Here is a 15,690-nt window from a genome sequence, read left to right on the forward strand (position 1 = left end):
AAGTCTCAGGGGGTCCTTCATAAAATTATCCTTGTATAAAATTAACTGTATTCTAACTGTACAATAAATTGTAACTGCATTCTCAATTCGCTTCTGACACGATAAATAAATATCTCTGTAGTTCAAACACATATATTATTACAAATCATTGTTTTTGAGAGGGAAATGAGGGATGGAGGGGTGGCTGGATGCCCTCCTCAGCATCTAGTCACCCTCCTCCCCCTGAGGGAAAGCCTGGGGTTCGGTTTGGGGTAGGGACAAAAACTTGGGAGGAACTGGGTTAAAATAATCCAGTTCCTCCCGGGTTTTAGCACAGCATAGAAGGGCTCTCAATCACATCCTGCACAAGTTTGTATTCCTCATCAAGCACTTAGATAAGCAGATGAGTTAGCCAGTAGGAAAAAGCCCTTCTCCAATTGGCCTTTCTGTCTGTCTGTCATCCTGTTCTTTCCTCCTACAACTTTTCTTGTTAGACTCAGGGAGTTGCCTCTTTTTCTGAGTACATGTCATGCCCCTGAGCACTCCATTTTGTTTTTTTCGGTGAACATGGAAAGAGACAATATGTCTGTTGTGAGTTAGTTAGCTAGATAGCTAGGTCCTGTGTTTACTTTCCTATCTAGATATGTAGTTCTTTGAATAAAGTCTTTTATAACTTTTAAAGCTTGACTTTGCTCTTGTATTGCTGAAGTTCACTTGCTCTACTGCTAGCACAAGAAGCTTCTTATCTGCTGAACTGCTGCTAATACCACTGTTTCTGCTTAAACTTTTTAAAATGCTTTGTCCTTTTTGAAAATGGAAAAGACTTTTCCTCTGGATGTCAGTTTTTGTAATTCCTGGCCACTGGCCATGTTGGCAGGAGCTGGCACAAGGTGGAGGTACTTAGGATGAGGACAGCTAGTCCAGTTGGACTTTTAATTTCACCTACGCAGTCATGTAACCCCAGGCCTTGCTAGGTGCATCCAATATTAAAGAAGTGAGCTCTTTTGATATTGGTGTTCCCAGTGCTGCCTCTCCCAGCATAGTAGCATGCAAATGTCATTCCACTCTCACTTTCAACCATTGGCTATGCTGGCTAGGCATGATAGAGTTTAGAGTCTAAAGCTACTGGAAAATACTAGGTTGGAGAAAGCTCTTGAAACATGTTCCTTGTAGCCACTTTACACCCCCCCCCACACACACCAATAGAAGAACTTTGAGGAGAATAAATATAGATCTATGCACTCAAAAGCAACTCTAGCCGGCAAGATGAAATATTGTTGGCAAAGGGGAGAGCTTCCAATTTGAGAACAGGATTAGGTGGGGCTATTTTTCTTTCAAAGTTAGAAAACATTGAGTGACCTTCTCCATATCCCCACACCCCGCTGTGATTAACAGCACTGTCCGCTGGATGTCATTGTTTCTCTACTAAAAGGCCTCTGACTGGCACTATGTTTGGATGGGCAAAGGAATATTATTAGCTCAGTTAACACGTGGAATGCTCAGGTGTTTGGCTCCTTCTCTACTTGGCTGAACGCAAGCCAACTCAGGAAACAGGTTATGCTTCTTGTTTGCTTAGGGTGGGGAAGGGTCACTGTCTCCTCCTGGCATTACTGAAGTTCTATCACTTGGCTGCAGGTCTTCAGCAGGTGTAAACCAACATTTGGGCTGCTCCAGCAGCTGTGCCAGTCTGTGCCAGATGAAAATTGCAGCAGGCCATGTGTGTTCCTTCCTGTCTTCATGCAAACACACCATGTTCCCTCCCTTTTCCTTCCTCGCTTATGACTTACTGTCTCCTTCATTCCATACATTTCCTGTAACTATTCCCTCCTCTGAATTTGACACAGTATGCAGGGTTTTCCTTCATTCACACTTCCAGTATTTAATAGAAGCTATTTATTATACAGTTTGCAAAGTTTGAAAACTTTGCAGAGTCCCATAAAAAGTAACCCATTCCTCTTACTGGGTATAGTATTTTAAAGTAACGGTTGCTCATGTTATTCACTGCACATATTTTGCATTTTCATGAGTGGGAGGTGGGGAAGATTGATTGCACCACCCAACAAGAAAAAGAAATGTGTCTTTGATCTTTAGCTCTGTTCATGGGGTTATTTGTGGTGCTGATTCACCTCTAGTTTCCTAGGACCCTTCCACACAGCCAAATAACCCAAAATACCAAGGCAGAAAATCCCACTACTGGGTTCTTTGAGTCCACACTCAGATAATATGGGAGTTTCTGCCTTGGTATTCTGGGATATAGGGCTGTGTGGGTGGGCCCTTAATTATGGTTATCATGATTTCTTATGGGCAAGCAGATGGTGACTAGTAGATGGCATATTTTCTGTATCTCAAAGATTAATGCTGATATAGAATCTTGGTGCCATTTTTGGAACCAGCAGGTCACACATACCCAGAAACAGGTCCAATATTTGAGGCATATAAATGTGTGTATGCGAAATTAGCACAAAATTTAAAAAAATCTTTCAAAATGTCTCTACAAAGTATTTCCTAAAAGCCACGAGAAAATATTACTCTTTATGTCAATACAATTATTTCATTTACTCCCATTATATTTCATTTGAACTATGCTTTTGCCATATCCTCTTTACTGGACTGACCTTGAGGGAGCTGGGGGTGGTAACGGCCGACAGGGAGCTCTGGCGTAGGCTGGTCCATGAGGTCACGAAGAGTCGGAGACGACTGAACGAATGAACAACAACAACAACAACCTGTATTACTTCTACCTTACTACTTAAAACTTCTAACAGAAGAAAGAAATGGCTAATATGTCCCTGTAATGGTACACATAAGGTTACAGGAAAGGTTAGGTGTGTGTGTGAATGAAAGAGAGAAAGAGAGGGAAAGAAAGAAAGAAAGAAAGAAAGAAAGGAGGAAAGTGAAATATTTTGATTCATATGAGAAACCCTGTTATGTAGACAATAAGTGTGTTAGGAGGAATGGTTCAGGGTACAACTGCCTTGTAGAATTAATATAATTTGACACCACTTTTCCTGCCATGGCTCAATACTTTGGAATCCTGGGATATGTAGTTTGGTGAGAAAGCAACACTCTTTGGCTATTTCTCTCTCTCTCTCTCTCTCTCTCTCTCTATATATATATATGTATGTATGTATGTATGTATGTATGTATTTCAGCACCTGCAGTCTGGGAAGATGCAGGCTATCAAAAGTCTTCCTAGCTGATTCTTCTAAATGAGTAAACTGTCCCTGCATCTAATTGTGGTTTGGAGTGAGGTGTGCTACTTTAGAAGTTGAGCTTCAAGGAGCTGCTTACTGGAAAAAGAAAAAAAAATCAACCTCATATTTTCCTGTCCTTTCCAACCCTTCTATTGTTTCCTTTGCATGTATCTTTGCAAGTTTCCAAGGTACGGGCTTTCCTAATCTCTCTGGACAGTGAATTCCATATTCGGGGGGCCACAGAGGAGAAGGCTATCTCCCTTGTACCCATAAGGCGAGTCTGAGAGACTGGTAAGGGCGAAAGGAGGGCCTCGCCCGAAGATCGAAGGGTACATGGAGAGAGAGACGGTAACGAAGGTAGGTGGGTCCCAAACCATTTAGGGCTTTATAGGTAAGAACCTGTACCTTGAATTGGGACCGGAAGATGAACGGCAGCCAATGGAGCTCCTTAAACAGGAGGGTTGACCTCTCCCTGTAAGTTGCCCCAGTTATTAATCTCGCTGCCGACTGTTGGACAAGTTGTAATTTCTGGGCTGTCTTCAATGGTAGCCCCACGTAGAGAGCATTGCAACAGTCCAGTCTAGGGGTAACTAAGGCATGGACCACCATGGTCAAGTCAGACTTCACAAGGTATGGTCGCAGTTGGCGCACGGGTTTTAATTGTGCGAAGGTTCCCCCGGCCACCACCAACACCTGCAGGCTGCTCTGTAGTGGTTTGAGCACTGGACTGATTCTGGAGACCAGGGTTTGATTCCCTGCTCAGCCATGGTAACCCATTGAATGACACGTAAGTTTGTCTAACTGTTTAAAGAGTCCCTGACCTGTATTGCTACAACTCACTCAGTTTAGCTAGGATCTAGTGAAAAAAAGGACAGAGGAATGAGCTTTGGATTTACTTGTTCAGAAAGCACAACCTCTTTTAGCCACTTTAGGTCTCATATTGGAGAAAAGCAGTGTGTATAAGACGGACTTGACTTCAATGTAATAATGGCTCTGGGAGACTGTGATGGGAGGGGTGGCATTGCAGGGGAATAGAATCTATCAAAAGGCAAAGGGTTGCCTATGAGCAAATTCAGAGTAAATTGGCACTTACAGAGTTTGAAGCTGACACAGACAGCATCTTGAGCCGATCAAGACAGGGAATGGAGCTGGAGTAGAAAGGGTTTTGGATTTGAGAATGAAGGGAGAACTCCCCATTGTTTTGGAGAGGTCAAAGAAGCAATTATTGGAGGTTGTTATATTTTTATATTGTGTTTAACAAACCTATTCCTGTTCTTGTTTTAAACCTGTTTCTGGCTATTTATATCAAGCTGGAATTGGAATCGGGCCAATGATACCACATCTGAAGAACCCAGCCAAAAGTTCATACTTACGGGGTTGCCCTGAGGCCTAGAAACACAATCCAACAAGGGAATAATTGGGGAAATGAGGGCAGGGTGGGTGGCCAGATTCCTAGGGGTTGGAATTTCGGGGCCAGTACGAATAAAGGGTTCTGACACGAGCAGAATATTAAATAAATGAATTTGTGGAGTCAGTTTTTTCATCTATTGCAGTGATAAGCTCCATTTCTGATGAACAATAGTGCAAGCTATAAATCATACAGTGTAATTGCATACCTACATTTCAAAGAAGCCTATGCCTTTGAACACAATGGGCTTTTATGAAGAAGATATGCTTATTACAGAATGCTTGCTAGTTTGCCCTGTTCAGACTTCTTGGCAGGTTTTCCCATCCTCAGAGACTCTAGATGGCACTGTTGAATTATATCACAATGCACTTTTTTGTTACAAGTGTTTTACTACATTGATCAGACAGTTTTCTTTTGAAGTAACTTTAACAGATTTTTTTCATGTCAAAGTGGGTCAATTTTAATTCATGGAACAGTTGAATAGGTAAAAAAATATACTCAAGTATAGGAAGCAATACATAGTAGGGAAGAGATGTATGTAGCTTGAAGTACACATTTCACACTGACATTTTGTCTTGAGATATATATGACGGGATAGCCAAGACTTGGTTTTGGTACTCTTCAAAAACATTCTGGAAGGTGGATTAACTTGCTGGAGGGGGAATCATAGTTCAAACAAGCAAACTTGCAAAGTGAGCATTCAAGGGAGGAAACAGGCAGGGACAGAACCATAGGAAAAGACGGGATTTGCTGGAGAGACCCAGTGGATACATTCAAGGATTCAGAACTGTAGAGACAAAGATGAACAGAATTAACTCAGGGCACTAGAATAAAAACTGGAGAGGACTCCTGAACCTTTCGTTGTGGTATAGAAGAGGGGATCCAGCAGGTATTGCTTTCCACATAGCAAGATAATAAAAAACACTAATGGGGAAATTACACCCCAACCACAGCAGCTGAAGAAGCAAAAGTAGATCAGTTATTTAAGGATCTGCAGTACCTACTGGAAAATACACCAAAAAGAGATATTATTTTCATTACAGGAGACTGGAATGCTAAAGTGGGTAGTCAAATGACAACTGGGATCATAGGCAAGCATGGCCTGGGACAATAAAATGTAGTGGGACGTAGGCTGATAGAATTTTGCAGGAAAATTCACTATGTATAACAAACACTCTCTTCCAACAACCTAAAAGATGGCTCTATACATGGACTTCACCAGATGGTCAACACCGAAATCAGATTGATTACATCAACACCGAAATTCTTGTTGACATGGCCTTGTATATAGTAGCAGAAGGCCTTTGGAGATTGATTGGATATATAAACTGATGTTCATTGTCATGAATAAACAAGGAATAAAAGCAAATTTCAAAGATGCAGTACAGTAAAAGAAAATCCACTGAAGTGGTACTAAAAGGAATGATGGAATCAGTAGCTTTTCTGTTTACTGTTCTTTTAAAATGTTTCTAAGGAAATGGCAAAATGTAACTCCCCCCACCCAAACCAATTGGCTTCCAAAACACATTTGACTATAATTTCTATAATTCCCATAGACTATGATTGTGCTAGCAGAAGTTAATGGGAGATATAGTCCAATACATTGGGAGAATACTAGACCAGAGAAAGCTGCAATAAGAAACTTCTCAGTCTGTGATCCCTTCTACATTGACATATAATCCAGATTATCAAAGCAGATAATCCACATTATGTACTTTGAAATGGATTATATGAGTCCACACTGTCATATAATCCAGTTCAAAAAGATAATCTGGCTTTTATATGGCAGTATAGAAGGGGCCTGAGTTGTCATTGCTTTGTCTTAGCTTTGGAAAATAACAACACACACCACATAAAAAAAAACCCTTGATGACAAAGGATGTGAAGACAACAACTGAAAAAGAAATCACCATCACAGATACATTTTTTCTGTGTTTTGCAGGAATGGTTTTCTTCCCCATGAGCTTTTCTTAATTTTATGCAAGAAGTCTTTGCAAATCTGGTTTCTTTCTCCTTAATGAGAACACACATGGATCAAGCACAGAAAGGGGGGGGGGGTATTCCTGATATAAAATATCAACATTTCTCCCAATTTTTCTCCTTTTCAAAAGTCAATATAACAAAGCAGCCACAATTATAATTTCCACAATTATATCTGTAACCCATCAAAAGGAAGTGTTTTGCAAATGTGACTGTTTTCTGAAAATGCCCAAAACCCTCTTGCTATCTTCTCCATTCAAGAATAAATAAATGGGGGTTTCTATTCTTATCTTAAGCACCACCTTGTTATTCTCACTTCATTTGCACCTCTCCAAGTCACATTGAATCAATCTTATTTTAAAGGAATAATTAAAAATACTCACTTTGAGAAGCCTGCTGTGCCCTAGGATGGATTTAAGTTTACACTCTTAACAATGGAAAAGAGCAGCCATATGTGATTCATTAATAAAGAAAATTAAGGGGAGTATAAAAATAGATCTGTTTGATTTGCCTGAGAAGATTATACATGAGCAAGAATATTTTAGCTTTGTTCACTTAACTTGCTTCCTCTTCATTGTTTGTTTCAGTGGAGTTGGAATCCCAGTTCTGAACAAGTGAACTGGAATATTTCCCATGAGGTGGCAATGCATTATTCCTTATCTGGAATTCTGAAGTCTGAAATATTCCAAAATCCAAAACCGTTTACTACAATTCCTTTGTTTTCTGATGCTTCCATGTAAACAAACTTTGTTTCAAGCCCATTGAACACCAAACCACCAGAAAGCAAAGATGTCATTATCTCAGTCACACACGTGGATACTTTTGGATTTTAGAGTATTTTAGAATTCTGGTTAATGGATACTCAACTTGTCTTTGTGTATTGCTTGCTATGTTAATATTTCTAATATTTAAAATAGTTTCTGCTTGAAATGTGGCAAGTATTTTCAGTGCATTGGAGGAAATCTTGGAAATCAAAAAACCCAGTAGACAGAGTATTTCTTAGGATTATATTTCATGGCATATACTGACAAAGACACAATGAGCCATGACAATGAAAACTATATATGACAACAAATTGTGTGTGTGTGTTCCCTTTGAGAGTCTTGTCTACATGTTCCAGAAAATGTAGACATGTAGTTCTTCAGCATTCTTCACTATGCTAAAGAACTCTATGTCTAAGAAAAACTGCATCAGCTCTCTTGATCTTTGACTTAGCTTCATCAACTGGCAACTCAAGTTTAGCTGGTTGACTATTTTACTGATTTATTTATTGAATCAGTTGTTCTTAAGAGGTTTGTGTACTATAGAAGTGAGTAGTATTTTGTCTTTTACATATTTTGGCCTGAAATTCCTACAAATGTATATTGTTAACTATGCAGGTGGAGGCTAATGGGAGTTGTAGATCGGAAGATCTGGTGGAACAACAGTTCCCCACTTGGTTTGGAGACTGATTTCAGTTCTGAACCTATTTGTAGAAGATTTGGTTCAGTACCTTGGATAGCTCCTTTATAGTTCAGACTAAGTCCTTATTTATTTATTTATTTCAGACATTTATATCCCATCCCTTTCACCCCCGGAGAGGAACTCAGGGTGGCTTACAACTGACAACCATTAGATGTCAACAACAATAATAAAAACACAGTTAAACATTAATTAAAACATCATCATAAGTGTAAAAAGGCAATTTAAAAGAGACAAATCCAAATCCAAATCCAGAGTCATGGACTTGGAATGGATTTACTACCCAATTGACCTGAGAGCTACCAACAGTATTCCAGAAGGTTAGCATTCCCTATTTTGACTGGCAGCAGCTATCAAGGATTTCCAGGCTAGAGATAGTATAATCACTGTTGGTATGCATCAGGGCTCAGCCATCTCTCTATTCCTTTTCGTTGTTGTAATGGATGTAGTTACTAGAGATCTGCAGAAACTGGCACCTTGGACTTTGCTGTATCTGACAACATAATGCCTGCTTCTGGGGACAAGGAAGAACTTGAACGTTAAATGCAAGTATGGCATGATTGGTTGGCGCAATTCAATCTTTGCCTCAACGTCAAAAAGATGGAGTATCTGACGACCAATGAAGGGGAGACTTGTACCATCCAAGTGGACAGGGTGGATCTTCCAAAAGTCAACATCTTCAAGTATCTCAGATTGATGATGACTTCAGATGACCACCTCTTTGACAAAGTCACCACATTGATTAATGCGGCTTGTATGAAATGGCTCTTGGTAGCAGGTGTACTCTGAGACAAGAAGATGCCTGATCAGCCAAAATCAAAAATTTATCGAATTGCCATAAGGCCTGCCACAATTTATTTATTTACAACATTTATATGTTGCCCTTCTCACCCCGAAGGGGACTCAGAGGGGCTTACAAGATACATATACATACAATATATTATATTATTAGCATAGTACAATATCAGTATTATATATTACTATATTGTACTATACCATTATTTTGTAATATTATTAGTAACATTACATGTAATATAACATATATAATTATAATATCATATTATTATTATTAGTATTATGTTGTATTACATTATTATATTATAAATATTATATGTATATACAATATATTATATTTCTCTCTCTCTCTCTCTCTCTTTATATATATATATATATATATATATATATATATATATAATTGGAGCCAAATGTTGGCCAGCAACAAAGGAAGCAGAACACCATCTCAGTGTTATGGAGATGTGGATGCTATGACTTACAGATGGTGTCACATGCCTTGACCACATCCACAATGATGACATTCGGCAACGCTTTGGCATTGCTCCAATTGCTGACAAACTATGAGAATCACTCCTCAGATGGTATGGTCATATTCTCTGAGGTGAAGACAAGTTAATTCACAAGATTGCTCTCGATTTAGAAGTGCCTGGTAAGAGACCAAAGGATGACCAAAGCAATGCTGACTGGACACATTGCACAATGATCTGGAGATTACTGGCATACACCCTGATCAGGCACAAGACCGGGTGAAATGATGCTAACAAACCAGTAAAGTGGACCCCTCCATCAAGCGGGACACACGCTGAAGAAATATAAGATATCATCATCATCATAGTTGTTGATGATGTCATTATTGTTATTTATAATTAGCTTTTTTCCTCTTATATAGACTCAAAGCTTTTTGCTCTGTGGTCCTTCCAAATGTTATGTAAGTATCCTAAACTCAAATACTGGTATCTTTTCTATCAAGGATGGGATGTGAGGGCAATCTGGCTGCAACATCTGTCACCTCATTCATTGCCAGGGTTGACTTGGCTGATCTGGCTGCTAGGTGCCGTGGTTGTCCCCTTCCTCCCTCACCGCTCCATGTGCCTCCCTCCCAAAGCTGCATGCTCAGTGGAAGAGGACGATGTCCCAGGTATAGAAGGAGTGTACCAACGTCTCCAGTCTTCAGTCCCGGGTATACGATAACTGCGCTCCCCTGCTAGAACCTCCAAACAAGGGAAGGGGAATGTGGGTACTTGCATGTGTTGCTGAATGTTATTATTATTATTATTATTATTAACATTATTTGTACCTCGCTAACATCTCCTGAAGGACTCGGTGTGGCTTACAAAGGCCAAGGAACTCAATAAAAACAACAGCATAACAAATACAACAATAAAACTCATAGAGCAAACCAATAAACATTAAAGCAATAACAGTAAAATATTAAAACAATACATCATGACACATTTAAAACTGGGGGCCGAGCCAAATTAATGAATAAAATTAAAAGTGCTGGACATGACAGGTGAAGTGTAAGGATTTTAGGGTAGGTGCGATGTGCAGGCAATTTTAAATCTCTAGTAAAGTGCGTTTGGGACATGATACTGGGAGTTTCCTATTCTGGAAAGGCACACTGGAACAGCCAGGTCTTCAAGCTCTTCCTAAAAACTGCCAATGTTGGGGCTTGTCTGATGTCTTTGGGGAGAGAGTTCCAGAGTCAGGGGGATACCACAGAGAAGGCCCTGTCCCTTGTCCCCACCAAACGCGCTTGCAACGCAGGTGGGATCGTGAGCAGGGCCTCTCCAGATGAACGGAGGGATCGTGTGGGTTCATATAGGGAGATGCGGTCACGCAAGTAGGCAGGTCTATCCGCTTCTACAACACAGCTAGGGGTGATGGGAAGATCAATTTCTCATTAGCCTAAAGCAGGGGTCCTCAAACTAAGGCCCAGGAGCCAGATACGGCCCTCCAAGGTAATTTACCCAGCCCTTGCTCAGGGTCAACCTACATCTGAAATGACTTGAAAGCACACAACAACAACAACAATCCTATCTCATCAGCCAAAAGCAGGCCCACCCTTCCCATTGAAATACTAATAACTTTATATTTGTTAAAATTGTTCTTCGTTTTAATTCTTGTATTGTTTTAAAGTGTTTTTTGCACTACAGATAAGATATGTGCAATGTGCATAGGAATTCATTCATGTTTTTTTCAAATTATAATTTGGCCCTCCAACAGTTTGAGGGACTGTAACCTGGCCCTCTGTTTAAAAAGTTTGAGGATCCCTGGCCTAAAGGATGACTGGTTCTTCATATCCTACCCCACAGACAAGGTATATTCTACTTTGTCTACTGAGTTATGACACCTCCCCACAGAAGGTAGTATATTTCTAGACAATGCCATAAAATAGGGAATCAGTGGGGTGACTCCCTGAAGAATTACAGGTAGGAATGGCAAATCAAAACATACACACAAAATGAATGATAAATCAAAACCCAGGTATTCAAAGTTTGATTTCAAAAAGGATTCCTTGAATGTACAAATACCAATAGAGGACCAAACAAAAAACGAGTGCATTTTGGTTTCACCAGGTACCTGACTGTGTTAGATTATGCTGCTGATCCTAGCACTCAGGGGAGGCTGCTCCAGCACTGCATCATACGCTAACCACAGGTTGATCATGACCTTTCAAGGGCAGCCTTGGAGGAATAGTAAAAGTACACTTTTCTCTGTGCTTGGTTTTAAGAATAATGAGTCTGTTACTTAGTACGTGGCTTGTGAAAGATTGATGATGACATTGGTAATTATTCATTTCCTTGCTTTTAAGTGCTTGGACATTGTAAATGCATCATTGTCACTTAGCAACTGGGCCTGCTGATTTATAACTGTATAGATTAAATGAAGACAGCTATTTCATGAAAAAAAGGAAAATATATGAAGGTGCCGATTTGCATTTGCAATAAGCCTGGGCAGTGCAAACTCTCAGGCTTGGTATCCTGAGCAAAGCTCTGGGCGGAAGATGTTAAATGAATTCTGAGGAACAATAATTTCTCTCATAGATCAAATCCTTCTCCTTGAGTTTCTGGAATCTCTGAGCGTTGCATCATTGGCTGCAGAATCTAACTATGTTAACACTATCTTTGATTAACTGAGCTGAGACAGATTTGGCTTTTCTTAATGTTTTATTTCCGCTAACTCCACAAACATTTGTGTCCCCTTCCTGCTGATATCATCCATCTCTGTTCTTTGGCAGGAGGTCACCCGTTACCATTGCAAGAGATAATTCATTCCCAAGGAATCAAATTTCTCTAATGGATCAAAGTCTTAATAGCCATGCTAGTCTCCCACCCAAATGAGATCTACAGAACAGGTAAGGAATAGCCTTTTATTGGATCCAACACCTGGGATGCAGGTTTTGGGGCCTCACCGAAGTCTTGATGCTTCAAAACAAAAAATTATATACAGTGGGCCCTTGGAATCTGCTTGGGTTTAGTTACAGAACCTGCCCATGGATATTAAAATATGTGGATGTTCCAGTCCCATTATATACAATAGCATAGTGAAATAGTTTCCTTTATATAAAACTAGCCATCCCCTGCCACGCATTGCTGTGGTCCAGTCTGTCTATATGTTTTGTGTGTGTGTGTATATGTGTATCTCTCTCTCTCTCTCTCTCTTTCTCTTTCTATCTATGCAAACACACATATACACAAATATATACACAAATATATAGATAGATAGATGGGTGTATATGTGTGCGTGCATATATGTGTGTATACGTGTGTATATATTTGTGTATTTCTGTGTTTATATGTGTATATGCATATTGTGTATATGTGTGTGCTTGTGTATATATGTGTATGTATGTCTATATGTATAAGGGTGTATGTATGCATGTGTATATGTAAATATATGTGCATGTATGTGTGCATGTGTATAGGTATGTGTATATTTGTGTGTGCTTGTGTGCATATATGTGTGTGTCTGTATGTATGTGTGCATGTGTATATGCATATGAGTGTACGTGTATATGTATATATAGTTTATTTTGGGGTATTTAAGTCCATTCTGCTGGGTTTTTTGTGTGTGTTTAGGGGTGATAGGTGTATTGTGTCCAAGTTTGGTGTCAGTTTGTCCAGTGGTTTTTGAGTTATGTTAATCCCACAAATGAACATTACATTTTTATTTATATAGTTGCCAAAATCAAGGTTTGCTTTATTATTTTGAAATTATTGTCAAGCTGTGGATGGTTGAATTTATGGATATGGAGGGCCAACTGTATAGTATGTTACCTCCTTGTATGGTAATACCGATCTAATTATTCAGTGTCTGCATATATGAGGGTTGAATGAAAAGTAATGCCTCCACCTTTGTAACTCCTCAACAGATGGCGGTACTGGTATGCGGCAGGTACTGGCTTGTTCAGTAGACTCTCCTCTACAGTTCAATTTTGGCAGGAAGCCTTAGCATTGAACAGTTGTGTTGTTAATGTGCGAAGTATGGAACCCTGCACAGACAGTAGGTCAATATGACTTAAGCTATGTGGAGTCATTGAATTCTTGACAGTAGAAGGTGTCACCCCAAAGGAGATTCATCAGAGAATGCAAGCTGTTTATGGTGATTGTGTTGATGTGAGTACTGTGTGTCACTGGGCGAGTAAGTTTAAAGATGTTGAGGTGACAACTGCTGTCAAGAATTCAATGACTGCACGTTGCTTAAGTCGCATTGACCGACCGTCTGCGTGGGGTTCCATACTTCGCACTTTAACAACACAACTGTTCAATGCTAAAGCTTCCAACCAAAATGGAACTGTAGAGGAGAGTCTGCTGAACAAGTCAGTAAGTGCCACATACCAGTATTGCCATCTGTTGAGGAGTTATGAAGGTGGAGGCATTACTTTTTATTCAACCCTCGTAGATTAAACTCATGGACCATGAAACACAGGAACAGAAGGGTGACCCAATTTGGCTTATCATTTTAAGATAACTCACACTCCCCCACAGACTAGACTTGAGGGCTCAGTTCCCTTGAAATGATTTGGTCAAATCGGGCCACCACGACTGTATTTCCTGAGTGGGAAACAAGCAGCATTTTCTGCTCCACCTCAGGCATCAATATGTCGCAGACTCCTTTGGCTTTCATAATGCTATGTTCTTTGGCAGGGATCTAGGTTTGTCTACATTACAAATGAAAAAAGAAGTGCTTTCTCTGAGAAAACACTTCTGACCTCCTGCCTCTCAATTCAAGCAGAGCTTTGAGTGTCTAGCACAACCCTGTTCAGAAATGAATATTGCTCAATTTTGCTGACTCTGCTTTCCTTGTTTTGTTCCTTCTGCTGACACCACGTTCCTGCTTTCCTCCTCCTCCTACTTTCCTTCATTCCTCCTTCGTACTTGACACTTTCTCATAATTTAATCTCCCAGTCAATGTCTTGCTTTAATCAAGTCTCTGTCATGCCAATTATATCACACTTCTTCCCTACCACATATGCTTCTAATTCAGTTGCATTATTAATACTCAGCTAGTATTTCTGCAAAACACATTTAAGGACAAATTCCTGCTTGGTCAAGGCTGGTTGAGATATTCAGGAATGCCAATTGCTCAATTTGCCCTTCTCTTTAAGGCAGCGTTCCTCAACCTGGGGGCCGGGACCCCTAAGGGGGTCATGAGGGGGTGTCAGAGGGGTCGCCAAAGACTATCTGAAAACACAGTATTTTCTGTTGGTCATGGGAATTCCATGACCAATTCTATTGTTATTGGGATTCAGAATGCTCTTTGATTGTAGGTGAACTATAAATTCCAGCAACTACAATTCCTAAGTATCAAGCTCTATTTTCCCCAAACGCCACCAGTGTGCACATTTGGGCATATTGAGTATTTGAGCCAAGTTTGGTCCAGATCCATCATTGTCTGAGTCCACAGTGCTCTCTGGATGTAGGTGAACTACAACTCCAAAACCCAAGGTCAATGCCCACCAAACACTTCCAGTGTTTTATATTGGTCATGGGCGTTCTTTGTGCCACATTTGGTTCAATTCCATCATTCGTGGAGTTCCAAATGCTCTTTGATTGTAGGTGAACTGTAAATCCCAGCAACTGCAACTCCCAAATTACAAAATAAATTCCCCCACAACCTCACCAGTATTCAAATTTGGGTGTAGTAGGTATTTGTGCCAAATTTGGTCCAGTGAATGAAAATACATCTTGCATATCAGATATTTACATTTTGATTCCTAACAGTAGCAGAATTACAGATACGAAGTAGTAATGAAAATAATTTTATGCTTGGGGGTCATCACAACATGAGGAACTGTATTAAGGGGTCATGGCATTACGAAGGTTAGAACCACTGCTTTAAGGGGCCCAGTGATCAGAAGGACCAACCTTGTGAGGGTCCTCTTATGTGGCAGTCAGCTAATTGTAGAGCTTGGAAAGGTTACTTTTATGTACTGCAATTTGCAGAATTCCCTGCAAGCGTGATCTACGGCCATGTAGGCACAAGCTTTCTGGAGTTTATATTCAATGAAAGTATTTTTTCCAAAGGTCTGGTGACTATGGTTTATGTGCTTGGAGATTTTGGAAGGACCAAGGTCCCTTTCACACTACACTGCTATAGAACTATATTCTACATTACGTGGGATTTGCAGTTTAGACAAGGGCATTTAGAATTTTCAGTATGGAGCCCCCGGTGGCTCAGTGGGTTAAACCGCTGAGCTGCTGAACTTGTTGACCCAAAGGTAGCAGCAAGCGAATCCAGCAAGCGGCGTGAGCTTCCGCTGTCAGCTCCAGCTTCTGCCAACCTAGCAGTTCGAAAACATGCAAATGTGAGTAGATCAATAGGTACCGTCCCGGCGGGAAGGTAAGGGCGCTTCATGCAGTCATGCCG

General features: G+C 40.2%; 1 pseudogene; it reads left to right on the forward strand.

Moving 5' to 3' along the window:
• The first annotated feature begins 8,446 nt into the window (after window positions 1-8,446).
• On the forward strand, window positions 8,447-9,572 carry LOC137096020 (uncharacterized; annotated as a pseudogene).
• Window positions 9,573-15,690: the final 6,118 nt, after the last annotated feature.

The sequence above is a fragment of the Anolis sagrei genome, chromosome 1, assembly GCF_037176765.1.
Source record: "Anolis sagrei isolate rAnoSag1 chromosome 1, rAnoSag1.mat, whole genome shotgun sequence".
NCBI classification, from domain to species: Eukaryota; Metazoa; Chordata; class Lepidosauria; order Squamata; family Dactyloidae; genus Anolis; species Anolis sagrei.